Raw genomic sequence first — 14,248 nt, 5'->3', positions numbered from 1 at the left:
TCTTTAATAAAGAACAGCAGAGGGGCTCCTGGGTGGCTCAGTCGTTAAGCATATGACTTCAGATCAGGTCATGATCTCATGGTTTGTGAGCCGGGACCCAGTGTCGGGCTCTGCGTTGACAGTGCGGAGCCTGCTTCAGATTCTCTGTCTCCCTCTCTCTATGCCCTTTCCCCCTCTCTCAAAAACAAATAAATAAACATTAAAAAAAAGACCACCAGAGCAGCCTTAAGAAAGCTAAAGAACACCAGCTGTCAATAAAGAACACAGGTACGACAGGGATCCTCCCTCCCTGACCTGTGACTGTTCATCAATTTCAGCTTCTGGTTGAGTTTCCAGACTTAACATATTTTCCCAAGTAGACCTGTAGTCAAGTTCCTAAGCTGCCAAACACTCCAAGATTTCAGAGGCTTCTTGTTCCACATAGATTCAAAAGGCCTTCCAGCTTCTCCTGTCTGCCAGGAGCTTTGCTCCAAGAACTAAGCCATTTTTCTGCTGGTTTACCTTGAGAACAAAACAGACCCAGAGTGTATTCATTCATTCATTCATTCATTCATTCATTCATTCAGGTAGAGGCTATGGCTGCAAGAAGAGACATAAAGTACTATGCACCAGTAACAAAGGAAAACAGATTCACATGTGCAAAAATCCCACCCGGGTAGGTCTCAGTGACCAGGCCCAGTTAAAGAAAGAAGCTGTTTTGGGGCGCCTGGGTGGCTCGGTCGGTAGGCGTCCGACTTCAGCTCGGGTCATGATCTTGCAGTTCATGAGTTCGAGCCCCGCATTGGGCTCTGCGCTGACAGCTCAGAGCCTGGAGCCTGCTTCGGATTCTGTGTCTCCCTTTCTCTCTGCTTCCCCCCTGCTCACACTCTGTCTCTCTCTCAAAAGTAAACAAACATTAAAAAATAATTTAAAAATAATTTAAAAAATTAAAAAGAAGAAAGGAGCTGGATTTCATCAGAAGTCTGAATTAGGAGTCCCCTTCCCCAAATTAAAAAAAAAATTTTTTTTTTCAACGTTTATTTATTTTTGGGACAGAGAGAGACAGAGCATGAACGGGGGAGGGGCAGAGAGAGAGGGAGACACAGAACCGGAAACAGGCTCCAGGCTCTGAGCCATCAGCCCAGAGCCTGACGCGGGGCTCAAACTCACGGACCGCGAGATCGTGACCTGGCTGAAGTCGGACGCTTAACCGACTGCGCCACCCAGGCGCCCCTCCCTTCCCCAAATTAAAGGAGGATCCAGGTGGGGCTGAAATTTATGTAATGATGGAAAGAAGAAGAACACAATTATAAATGTAATATTGCCAGGCACTCCCCATGCAAATAAGTCCTGGAAGCCTCCCTTCATCAGCTTTACCATAAATCTACCCTGTTTATGGCTAAATAAAGATCAGGGAGGCAGTGGTGTACATGCAAGGAGTGGCACCTTAGGGGCCACGGTTTTAAAACTTAAAGGCCTAGACTAACCTGGGCTGGAGGAGAATGCGAGAGAGGCGAGAGGGGATGGGGCCATCTTGCACGGCCCAGCTTAGCCCCATCTGGTGCATCCTGTACCCTTGGCTGCCTCCCACGTGGGGTGCTCTGCTGGGTGGTGTCCAATCCCTGCCTCCCCCAATAGCAATGATAACAGCAGCAACAACAATTAGTATTATAGCAGCTGACATTTAATGAGCACTTTCTATGTGCCAGGCACTGTTCTAAGTACTTTCTCCATAGCTACTCGGTGAATATTCATAACAACTCTATGAAGCACCATTATTGTCATCCCCATTTTAAAGATTAGGAAACTGAGGTAGAAACAGATATCACACTATTTGCCCAAGCCAGACAGAGACAGAACAAGGATTTGAACCCAGACAGGCTGGCTCCAGAGGCAAAGCTCTTACCCACTAATAACAATAACAGCTAACACTTAGGTGGGGATTACAACCAAAGCACAGAAAGGTCCAGGCACTCGCCTGAGTCGCACAGCTAGGAAGCTACAGAAGAGGGACTTGAACCAGGCAGTCTGGCTCCTGAGGCCACATTTTTGCGCACGGACCTGAACCCCTGTGCCATGACTGGATTTAAGGGCAATCTGAGAGCAGTGGTCACGGCTTCCATTTCTCTTCATTATGTGTGGTGCCTACACTGTAGAATTTAATAAGCACCCGATAAATACTCAGTGAATCTTCATCTAAAAGAACTCTTTCCGATATATACAGAATGTTCCAAGTTCATCGTAGAAAATCTGGAAAATACAGAAAGCGTCCAAGATGAAATGCAAACCATCCTCCCTACAGCAGGGATAACCACAGCTAACATTTTGGTGTCTTTCCAGCCAGTGTTGCAAAATAGGGATCCCATTCTATGTCCTGTTTTGAAACCTTTTTTCTCACTTATCAATACATCGCAAACATTTCCCATGACCTTACATTTTCTTCTGCAACTTTTACAGAGGAATAATCTGTGATTGCTCAAGTGTCCTGACCAGGGTGCTGCCAGCAAGGAGCCACAGTGTCCCCCACAAACAGCTCTCTCCCACCAACCTCTCCATCCCCCCCTTATGCTCATCATATACATTTGACCCTCTTCTACTTCCTGGTCTCTCTGGAGAGCTCATGGCATTCCCTCTGCCTTTCTCTTAGACTCAGGGTCTCCTCCACTCCTACCAAGGGCATGTCCCCATCTTTCTCAATCCTGTCCCCATACCTGTACAATCCTGTTTTCCCATCTCCAAGCCACACTTGTACCCTTCTCACACCTTCCCTCCGCCACGATCAAACTTTCCCAGCCTGTGCCCCATTCCCGCAGGACTTGCTAGAAACAATCCAATTCCATCAGCAGGCTGGCATTAGGCAATGTGTGTTGCAATGCACGGAGCGGCAGGGAAGACAACACCAGCTTCGAGGTGCTGGAGGCTGCCGTGGGGGAGGCTGTCCCAGGGACACAGGTGCATTTCGAGCAGGGACCTTCGAAGCACAATGTCTTCTACCGAAAAGAGATCTCTTGTGGTGTGATTTCAAGCTACCAGACAGGGCCTGTGAGAGCTATTTTGGTGCAGGGAGCTCTTTTGATGTACCTTAAACCCCAACAGGGAGGCGAGGCCTAATCCACCCTAAGGGTGGGGCGGCCTGGGCGCCTTGCCCCATTAGGACGGAATGAAAGGCTTTTGAAGGTGGTGGCTCAAGACAGGTGGCTTCTTGATTGCAGCCACACTGTCTCAGCCAGGCTGGAGGAAAGAGGGGGGCTGTGCAGACAGCTGGCAGGAGGAGGAAGCCTGGGTGGGGTGATCCGGGAGATGGATGGGACTTCTTCCAGACTTGCTCCGCCTGACCTGTGCTCTGTGACTTCAGGCAGGTGCCTGCGCCTCTCCAGCATCATTGTCATGATAGCACCTATACTACCTACCTCACAGGTTTTTCTAAGATGAGATAACTTCAGTCAAAGTGTTTTGCCAGGGGTAAAACCTCAAAGTCAGGTGTGGTTAGACTTCTTTGACTCTTTCTTTTTTCTTTTTTTTTTCCTTTTTTTTTTTTTTTTTTTTTTGGAAGGTGCAGTGAGCAACTTTATTTTTAAGGCATTTTTTTCCCTAACTGCATTTCCCCCTACAGACAAGTCAGAGGATGGAACTTACTGCTCAGAGAGCCACACCTGAGTCCCCTTAGCTCTGGCCTTCTGCAGCCCCCTATCTCTCTGCTCCCAGAGCAGCTCAGATTTTATCACTGGTACTTATTGGGGGACCAGCCTAATTCATTGAAATAGTGTGTGTGTGTGTGGGGGGGGGGGGGACCATCTTCCCAGATTGCCCAGGATTGAGGGCTTTCTCAGGATGTAGGATTTTCGGTGCTAAAACCAGGCCGGTTCTGGGTACATAAAGGATGGCTGGTCACCATAAGGGTACCTAGAAGTTATGTGGTTCAGTTGCTGAGTGTGTGAAGATGTGCTATGTGCATTTGTTTGTAAGATGCATGCGTATGTGTAGGGCTTGTATAATGTGTTGTATTTAGTGTGGTGTGGGTCATGTATGCACGTCGTTTGTGTGCAAGGTGATGGGTTTTTTTAAATCAGAGGTTTAAGTATATATTTTGTGTTCGGTGTAGTGTGGACTGTATGCCTGTCATCGGCATGAGGAGGGAGCGGTGCGTTGTGGTGTGTGGATGTGAGTGACTCACGTATTCTGCAAAATACATGGTGTTTATAGTGCGTGCTTGTATAGGTGGTGCGCTAGTGTGTGTTGTGTGTGAGGTATTGAGGGACTTCTGCCTTTGGTGAGCAGAGTGAACGCTGTGATCGATGTCGGAACTGACAAGTACCGGTGACGGGCAGGTACGCGGCGTTGCGGTTTGCGCATGCTCCGAGTGCCGTGGTGCGTGGATTTTGTGTGGCGTGGGGGAGACGTGGATCATTTGTGAGCCAAAAGCAGAGTGTAGCCGTGTGTGGAGGTGTGTGCTAGTGTTATCTGTGCAGGGAGTGTTATCTGTGCAGGTGTCACCGCGTTTGTGCTGCTCTTGGGGGCTGCCTGGTAGGAGGCGCGGATCTCCGCGGTGGGGAGAGGGCCGGAGGACGAGAAGGGGCGGGGCCGGGGCGGAGGGGGCGGGGCTTGGGGCGGGGGCGGGGCGGGGCGGGGCGGGGGGCGGGGGCGGGGGCCCTCGGGCCAGACTCGCTCATGCTGCGGGCCTGGGGGCCCACTTGCGGGGCATTCTGGAAAGCGGGGCCGCGCCCACCGCAGGGGCCGCCGGGAAGCGGCGGAGGCGGGAGCGCTGAATTTGCACGTGGTGCCCAGCGTGTGTCTGCTCACCTGATGCGGGCTGGGCTTTGTGACAGCCCCTCGGTGTCTACATTGTCTAACTTAAGGGCTCTTGGCAGCCGAGCGCCTTGCCTCCTACCTGTATTCCCCCCGTTAGTACTCCGGGCCAGCTCTTGAGGGGAGTTCTTATCCCCACCAGAGAGGTGAATGACCTCAACCTCGGAGAGGTGAAGGAACCCGCTGCCCTCTGCCCTCGGCTCCCTGACGCGCCAACTTGCTGCAAGTGAGTTTACGGAGGAGAAAAACGCCATAGGGAAGTGGAACTCTGGGTAGCGTGACCCTGAGTGTTCTCAAACACCTGTCGCAAGGTGCTTGCCAAAATCTCTCCTAAGACCTTTCTGAATTTCTAGCCCATGATGGAACTAGGTTAAGAATGAAGTTGTTGGATATGCTTATAGGGTAAAATATGATACTTCCCAGAGGGTATATAGTTGAATAATAAAGAAGCTAATTGTCCATAATTATGTTTAATACCCACTGTGGAGTAAAGGATTAACATCTTTTTAAACTCCACGTGGTCATAGTCCAGATTTGCTTCTGGTGGGATCGACGTCCTCCTCCACTTTCTCCTCCTCCTCCTTCCTTCCATCTGTCCTCATTCCTTACTCTTTTCTGCTACCATTTTTCCTGTGCATTTGATCTGTTAAGTTGGATCATATGAAAGCGACCCTTTCTTTATGTAGATCGAAACGAGTTAAATGTTGGCAATTCTGTACGTTCAACCTAACACGTTTAGGAAAGCTCCTTTGTGTTTTACAACATGCAGGGAAACTGTGTTGGATTAGAGTTGCAGAAATTCTGAGATTCTCACAGATGAGAGCAGCTTGGGATTTATGCATTATAGCTAGAGGAGTGGCATGTGAGGTGTTGGAGCTGGCGAGCACTGGCTCCCCGGGTGATTATTAAATATTCAAGAATTTTGGAAGCCAATTGTTAAAAACCACTGATAGCTCGAAATTGGCTAAGTAGGGAGTATTTACACCGTGGAAATTGCCTTCCCTCCCCACCCTCCTTGGATCCAGTTTACCAACACACTACTAGCTATTAGGTTCATGTTGGGCCAAGTGAAGTCAGAGTAAAATAGCTTTCTCAGAACCAGATAGATCCTCAAATAGAAATCAGTACTGTGGGAAGAGTGGAATGGATGCTGGGGAGGAAACATTGAAAACTTGGGCATGAGCTAGCTATTATAGTTCACTTCAGTTAGTATTTATCAAGCATTTACCATGTGCCAAATACTGTTTGAAGTACTCTATGTATGTTAATTCATTTGGTCTGCACAGTGACCTTATGAAGTGGATGTGATTAATATCCCTATTTTACAAATGGAGAAACTGAGGCTCAGAGAGGCTAAGCACCTTGGTCAAGGTTATACAGATAGCCGTAGAGCTTGGCTGTTTAGCTCCAGGATGTATGCTCTTAACTGCTATGTCACACTCACTGCCTGTATTAATATCTGTTGAGTTCTGCAGTGAAAACCCCAAATCTCATGGTCTTCCAATAAAGGTTTATTCTTGCTCATGTTACATGCTGGCTTTGTGTCAGCTGTAGCTCTTCACATGTCTTGTTCTGGGACTCAGGCTGAGGGAGCAGCCCCTGTGTTGGCCTTTCCCCCAGAGAAAAAAGCAATTCTGGTAACAATGTGATGATTCTTAAGATTCAAGTGATGTGTAGTGTACAATGCCTGTTCCCTCCCCCCTCCCCAGGCATTGCAAGTCACATGGCAACCTGCTTGGCAATGAATAATTAGGAGCTATTTTAGGTTAGGTTCCCCAGAAGTAGACTCTGAGTCAAGGATTTGTGGGTAAGTGATTTACTAAGGAAGTGTTCCTAGGAGAATCCAGAAAAGGAGTAAGGGGAACAGAATAGGGAAGGGGACAAAGCTAGGTATTATCAGGCAAAGTCCTGGGATGAACCTCACCCTGCAGGGCATTCTGGAGTGTAAATTACACCTCAGAGTCTGTCCCACCTGCAGGCAGGGGAGTTAGGCCCTCGTATTTCCACAGCTGTCCGTCATTGGCTAAGGACTGCTCCATGGGAACATAGGCAACTGCCCAGTTTGGGCTTTCGGAATGCGGGTGAAGCAGCTCCAGTAGCCCCAGAACAGCCCTTTAAAAAGAGTCACAGGTGCATGGCTCTTAGAAACAAAGGCACACAGAAATCGGGAGAAGGATCAGAACCTGAAAAGAGATCTGAAAAGATCTGAGCAGAGAACCAGTAATGTCTGCTAAAGAAACATTAATGCCATCTTCCACACGGCCTTTACTTTACACTCTTATTGCTACATCAAAGGCATGACAGTGTTTCTCCTGTGGTTAATGGTGTGTCTTTGATGCCAGGCGGAGGAGCCACAGTTTACTGTGATTGGAACAATAGGCAATGGGAAGTCGTTACTGGTTGTTCATAATCTGGTGTAGTATTTGATGACCACAGATTTCGAACACTAAATCTCTCCAGAGTGAATAAAGATGTGTGCAATACTGCGGAGCTATTCTGACAGTAATAGCCCAGAGTTAGCACAGCCTCCGCAGGTTAAGAGCACAGTGTCCAAATAAGATGTCTCTACTCAGACCCCAGCTGCCAATTCAAGGGGTCCCGGGCCATCCTCACTTCTAACCAATGGGCTACAAATTCAGAGGCTCCCATGACCCCTTCAAGTTCCATAATTTGCTGGGATGATTTATAGAATTCAGGAAAGGGCTATACTTAATAACAGTTTTAGAGGATGTAAATCAGAACTAGCCAAATGAAGAGACACATAGGTGAGGTCTGGGAGGGTCCCAAACATAGACTTTCCCTGCCCCCTTCCCTGTGGAATCAGGATGTGCCACCTTCCCAGCACATTGATGGATTTACTAGCCAGGAGGCTCCCCCAAGCTTTGGGTGTCCACAGTTTTTGTTGGGATTTCATTATATACACAATTGATTGAACTGAGTCTCCAGCCCCCTCCTTTCCCAAGAGGAAGTTAGGCTGATACTATGTGGCTCAAATCCCCAACCCTCTAATCACATGGTTAGTCTTTCTGGTGTGACCAGCCCCATCCTGAGTTACTCATTAACATAAACTCAGATGTGGTCTAAGGGTCCCATCGTAATTAACAACGATAGTCTATTTGGAAAATTAGGAAGGGTTTAGAATCTTCCCTACAGGAACCCGGGACAAAGACCAAATTTTTTATATATAACATGTATCATCAGATTAAAGAATCATTGAGGGGCACCTGGGTGGCTCAGTCAGTTGAGCATTTGACTCTCGATTTCAGTTCAGGTCCTAATCTCACAGTTCATGGGATCAAGCCCTCCATAGGGGTCTGTGCTGATAGCAGGAGTCTGCTTGGGGTTCTCTTGCTCTTTCTTAAAATAAATAAACTTGGAAAAAAAAGAATCATATTGAACCCTAGCAGAATTTTCTTTTTTAGGTTTATTTATTCCTTTTTAATAATCTCTACACCCAGTGTGGGGCTCAAACATGCAACTCGGAGATCAAGAGTCACATGTTCTTGACTGAGCCCACCAGGTGCCCCGAGCAGAATTTTTAAAAATTCCACCGGTAGACATATATGTAAGAGCAAATGCAGTACACCAAAGACAAAGAAAAAAAATCTTAAATTGCAGCCAGGGAAATAAGACAGTTTATAAAGAAACTAAGATGAACAGCGGACTACCTTCAGCAGCAATAGAGGCTGGAAGATAACGGGATGATATCTCCAAGAGAATTCTAAGGTAGGTTGCTCCAATTGAACGGTAGAACATAAAATAAATGTAAGACACCATAGTAAGATTTTTATATCATCATGAGGGAAAGCTAATGTGTTACTGAAGTCATCATCCATTTAAAAACCAAAACTGGGGCACCTGGGTGTCTCAGTCGTTAAGCATCTGAGCCTTGACCTCAGCCCAGGTCTTCATCTCAGGGTCATGAGTTTAAGTACATACATATATATACATACACTACTTATTTTTATTTTTTTTTTAACTTTATTTTTGAGAGACAGAGAGAGACAGAGCATGAGCAGGGAAGGGGCAGAGAGAGAGGGAGACACAGAATCTGAAGCAGGTTCCAGGCTCTGAGCTGTCAGCACAGAGCCCAGCGCAGGGCTCGAACTCACAGACTGTGAGATCATGACCTGAGCCGAAGTCGGATGCTCAACCGACAGCCACCCAGGCACCCCTACATACATTCAATCTTAAATAAAACCCAAACCATTGTTTTAATGATTTCTGATGTAACTCATTCCAAAGTATATCACCCCATCCTTCGCTTCTTAACAGAAGGCTCAAATTCAACGTTAGTGTCCTCTTAGATAGTGAGACTCCCGGAAATTACTGAGGTCTGCTAGGCTGTTTGCACCTGCATTAAATAGTCCCACACTGCTGTGCTTTCTACTTCTCTCTGCTTTCCTAATTCGGTCTCAGTGTAGTGGTTTTATTGAGCCTTTTAATCTGTTGCTGCATCTAATATGCAATTGTTTGAATATGGGCCAGGGGCTTTCACTGTCTTCCTAATGTCTATAGCTCACTATATGGCACCATGTGGCAGATTATTCCAAAAATGGGCACCACAACATATCATATCCAACATGTTCTTACAATGTAATGTTGACATTCCACCCACCACGTATGCTTTCTCCCCTTGAATCTGAGTGGGTTCATGATGCTATGTGACTTATAAGGTCATAAAAGATGATACCGGTTCCACTCAGTCCTCTAGAAATGCTGGTTCTTGGAACCTAATCACCATGCCACAGGAAAGGGGCAAACCCACATGGAGAGGCCACATATGGGTGTGTGTGGCAGACAGCTGAGGCCCCACTCACCAGCCTCTACCCATCTGAATGAGTGAGTCTTCAGGTGATTCTAGTCCCAGCCTTCGAGCCACCCTAACTGATGCCAAGTGGAACAGAAACAAGTCGTCCCCGAGGAGCCCTGCCCAAATTACGGGTTTATGAGCAAAATAAATAATGGTTGTTTTCAGCCTCTAAGTTCGGGGTGGTATTCACGGCAATAGATAACTGGAAAACCATGTGACTCCTTTTTCTTCACTGCTTAAAAGCTGCTCCAAGTGTTGGTTGGAGCTCTTTGGGAGCCTTAACCCAAAGGTGTCCCTGGCCAATTGTAAGGAAGTTCAAACGTAAGTTATTTCGTTTCCTCCTGCTCTAGACAAAGCTTCTTTGGTTTCAAGAAAAAGAAGCCCATTCAGTTTACCTCAGGAAAAGTTATCCTGAAGGATCCAGCAGGCTCGTGGGAATCCAAGCACAGGAACTGCGGCCGCCATGCATGGGTATGTGTGGTCTTTCTGCCCCTCTGCACACATACCCTCCTCTTTTCTCATTGCATATGTCTGGTTTATGTACTCATCAATCCAGAAGTGGCTCATCATACCTTTTCCCACTTCTGTCTATATCACAACCTTTGTAATTCAAGTGCCATGGCTGATTCGACGGCCATTCTTGGATTTCCCAATTCCCAGTTCTTGAAAAGGCATCTTACTGAAACAGCTCCTCTTTACTAAGCCAAGTCCCACAAAGCACGAGCAGTGGGGCTCTCACAGCCCAACTGACCTTGCTCAGTTGTCTGCCTTGGAACAATCAGCTGGGACCCTGAGGGCAGGTTTTCAGGTAACGGTCCTCCAGAAGGAATGTGGGTGGGGCACGCAGTGACTGCGTCTCTAGGACACCGCCTCAGTAAGGCTGTGAACTGGTCAGAAAAATGAAAGCTAAGACTGAGCATAAGCATGAGCTCCCGATGAGAGCAGCACATCATCAGGAACTGCCAGTCCGGTGGAGGATCAGGAACAGGGGAGGAGGAAGAGGAGCCATGGCTGGGAGCAGATGGTGGGATCTGCAAGCCTCAGTGAAGCTTGCAGGTGGCATTTCACCCTCGAAAGCTCGGTGGCATCCACAGAGTCTCTGGAGTCTAGCAGACTTCGTTCAAACTCCAGGTCAGCTAATTTAAAACCTGTGGGACTTCGGGCCAATTACCCTCACCGTCTCTAACCCTTGATTTCTTCATCTATAAAATGGGGATAACAGTGCCAGCCCTGCAGGGTGAGGGTGGGAATGAAACAACTCTGTTAAGTATTTAACACACAGTCTGGCTCATCGGCAGCTGCTCACTAACCGTGGGCTCCCTTTCTTCCTACCCTTTGGAGTTGGGAGTTCGCCCTTCCAGATTGTGAAATGTGCTGGGACAAAGATCCTATGACTGGAGCTCAGAAGGCTTCTCACCCATTACTCACCACCTCAAAGGAGTTCTCTGCCTCAGGGCTTTGCACCTTGCAAAGGTGAAACTAGCGTTGAGTGGGTCCAGAAACCCCCTGATGGACCCTGGAGCTACCACCCTCACCCTTTTGGCTCCCCCAAATCTGCAAAACAATTAGGCTGCAATTAGGTTTGGAGTCATAACCAAAAAAACACACATATTAAAAATCAGTGACTAGGGGCACCTACTTGGCTCAGTCTGCTCAGCCCGTTGAGTTTCTGACTTCAGCTCAGGTCATGATCTCACAGTTCTTGAGTTCGAGCCATGCATCGGGCTCAGTACAGAGCCGGCCTCAGATCCTCTGTGCCCATCTCTCTCTCAAAAATAAAAATTAAAAACATTAAAAAAAAAAAAAAAAGAAATCAATGAATAGAGGACCTCCTGGCTGACTCAGTCGGTGGAACGGTGGAGGGTGTGACTCTTGATCAGGGGGTCATAAGTTTGAGCCCCATGTTGGGTAAAGACTTTACTTTGAAAAAATAATTTTAAGAGAAGACGTCAATGAATAGAAATTTATGGTGCAACAACACTGAAGCAGTGCTTTTGGATGGGTCCTCTCATTTTAAGAACTCAGTGAAATTCTGAAACCATGGGGTAGATCTCACTCCTCTGAAGACTCTCTGTCCTTAGTTCAACAGCAGTTACCCAATGGCAAACATCACACATCAAATGCCAGCGCTGAGGCTGAGCACTGGATCAGGCTTGAGGTCCATTCCCAGCCCTGCTGTTGACTAGTTGTGTGTCCTGGGCAAGTCACTCATTCTCCAAGTCTGGGTCTCCACACCTGTAACAGAGAGGTTGGGGGCGCCTGGTGGCTCAGTAATTGAGCATCCAACTCTTGATTTTGGCTCAGGTCATGATCCCAGGGTCATGGGATGGAGCCCTGCATCAGGAACCACGCAGAGCATGGAGCCTGCTTGAGGTTCTCTCTCTCTCTCTCTCTCTCTCTCTCTCTCAATCTCTCTCTTCCCCTCTCCCTGTCTCTCTCTGGTTATGTGCACTCTTTCTCTAAAAAAAAAACAAAAAAAAAAAAGTTGGACTAGATGATTTCCAAGAGGCCTCAAACTCAGGGAAGGGGTATCTTAGCAGTTAAAAGAACCCTTAGTTGGTGTGCCTGTGTGGCTCAGTCAATTAAGCATCTGACTTTGGTTCAGGTCATGATCTCACGGTTCATGTGTTCGAGCCCTACGTCAGGCTCTGTGCTGACAGATCAGGGCTGGAGCCTGCTTCGGATTCTGTGTCTCCCTCTTTCTTTGCCCCTCCCCTGCTCGCTCTCTCTCTCTCTCTCTCTCAAACATTAAAAAATTTTTTTCTTAAAGTTTATTTTTGAGAGAGAGCGTTAGTGAGGGAGGGGCAGAGAGAAAGGGAGACAGAAAATCCCAAGCTGGCTCCATGTTGCGAGCACAGAGCTCAACACAGGGCTTGAACTCATGAAACCACGAGATCATGACCTGAGCCAAAACCAAGAATTAGAACCTTAACTGACTGAACCACCCAGGCCCCCCAGAATGGGCATTTTATTTATTTATTTACATTTATTTATTTATTTATTTATTTATTTATTTATTTATTTAGAGGGAAAGAATCAGAAAGGGCATTTTAAACCAGTGCCCAAGTTACTGGTTCTTGTCAGGGAAGCTTAGGAACCCCTGGCAGAGAGGGTGTGTCGGCCCTTCATGGCCTGGTGCATTGTGGGGAGGAGAGGGAAAGATGCAGGGGAAGCACGAGGTTCCCTGTGTGCCAACGGACCCTTCCCCAAGGTGGCATGGGGGCAGGGAGTGGCAGGGAAGGGAGAAGTGCCTCTATGAAGTGACTGAATATTTATCTGTTAGATGCAGTTTATTTTTATTTTATTTTATTTTATTTTATTTTATTTTATTTTATTTTATTTTAAGTAGGCTTCATGCCCAGCCCGGAGCTCAGTTGCGGGGCTTGAACTCACAACCCTGAGATCAAGATCTGAGCTGAGATCAAAAGTTGGACGGTCAACCATCTGAGCCACCCAGGAGCCCCTAGTGAATGGAGTTTAATGGGAACAGACCAAGATGCCTAACTGGTAAGTTGTCCCCTCCCTTGCTGGCTCCTACTCCCTGAGGTGGGGCTCAAGAGACAGATTGTATCAGTAACAGAGAAAAAGAAACTATCTTCTTTACACATCTGAGTGTCCTGCAAGTGAATTGTTTCTCTTGTTACATCACATCAGCATCAAAGTGTCACATCATTGTCATCAAGAACTCTTCATAGGACAGTCTTTCAGGCTTTAAAGGCTGTGGGCCCAGGGTCACTCAGGAACGAAGCCAGGTCAGTCTGGCTGGGAAACAATTTGGGGGGCAGGAGGCTGGGGATTAAATCTTCCCCAAGGGATTTCACAGCCACCAAATTAAAGGGTAAGCCCACGCAGATGGATTTTGAAATTCCCAGATCATTGCTTCCCTGGCCTTGGCATTCTGGGTTTCCCCTCTGGTCATACTGCTTCTGGGCTGAATGGTTCGAATCCCTAGGGCTCTGCACACTTTGAGGGGGATTTCCTTTCTCTCTTTTTGCTTTTTCCAGGCACTTCTCACTCTGCCCTGGTACAGATGCAAAATTCGGAAATTCTGAACGTCAAATCTGTTTGATTATTAATCATGGAAATATTAATTATAATAACTCAGATTTGAATCATCATGTATACTGTTTATAAGTTTTAAAAAAATAGGGGTAAAATAAACATAACCTAAAATTTACCGTTTTAAGCACTTGAGTGTACAATTCATGGCATTTAGTACATTCATGGTGTTGTGCAACCGTCACCTCTGTCTAGTACCGGGACATTTCCATCACCTTAAAAGGAAACCCCATACCCATTAATCAGCCACTTTCCGTTTCTCCTCCCCCAGCCACTGGCAACCACTAATCTCTCTTTCTTTGTATATTTGCCTGTTGTGGATATTTTACATAAATGAAATTATGTGTCTGGCTTCTTTTGCTAAGCACAATGTTTTCAAGGTTCATCCATGTTGTCATGTATCAATGCTTTGTTCCTTTTTAAGATTGAATAGTATTCCATTGTATTGGTATGCCACATTTTGTGTATCCGTTTGTCAGCAGACGTCCTTTATACTTTTTTTTTTTTTTAGTGTTTGTTTATTTTTGAGAGAGCTCGAGCGCGCGTGTGTGCACGCAAGTGGGGGAGGGGCAAAGGGAGAGGGAGACCAAG

The 14,248-nt window shown here is 46.9% G+C and overlaps 1 long non-coding RNA gene across 1 annotated transcript; it reads left to right on the top strand.

Moving 5' to 3' along the window:
• The first annotated feature begins 4,688 nt into the window (after positions 1 to 4,688).
• Positions 4,689 to 14,032, top strand: LOC123385693. The gene is made up of 4 exons (XR_006598652.1): positions 4,689 to 5,011; positions 9,949 to 10,069; positions 12,948 to 13,105; positions 13,603 to 14,032. It is a non-coding gene; the product is annotated as an uncharacterized LOC123385693 (long non-coding RNA).
• The last annotated feature ends 216 nt before the right edge of the window (positions 14,033 to 14,248 follow it).

Source organism: Felis catus, chromosome B2 (genome assembly GCF_018350175.1).
Source record: "Felis catus isolate Fca126 chromosome B2, F.catus_Fca126_mat1.0, whole genome shotgun sequence".
NCBI lineage: Eukaryota > Metazoa > Chordata > Mammalia > Carnivora > Felidae > Felis > Felis catus.
The sequence above is the reverse complement of the archived record's forward strand: the minus strand, read 5'-3'. Positions and strand labels throughout refer to the sequence as shown.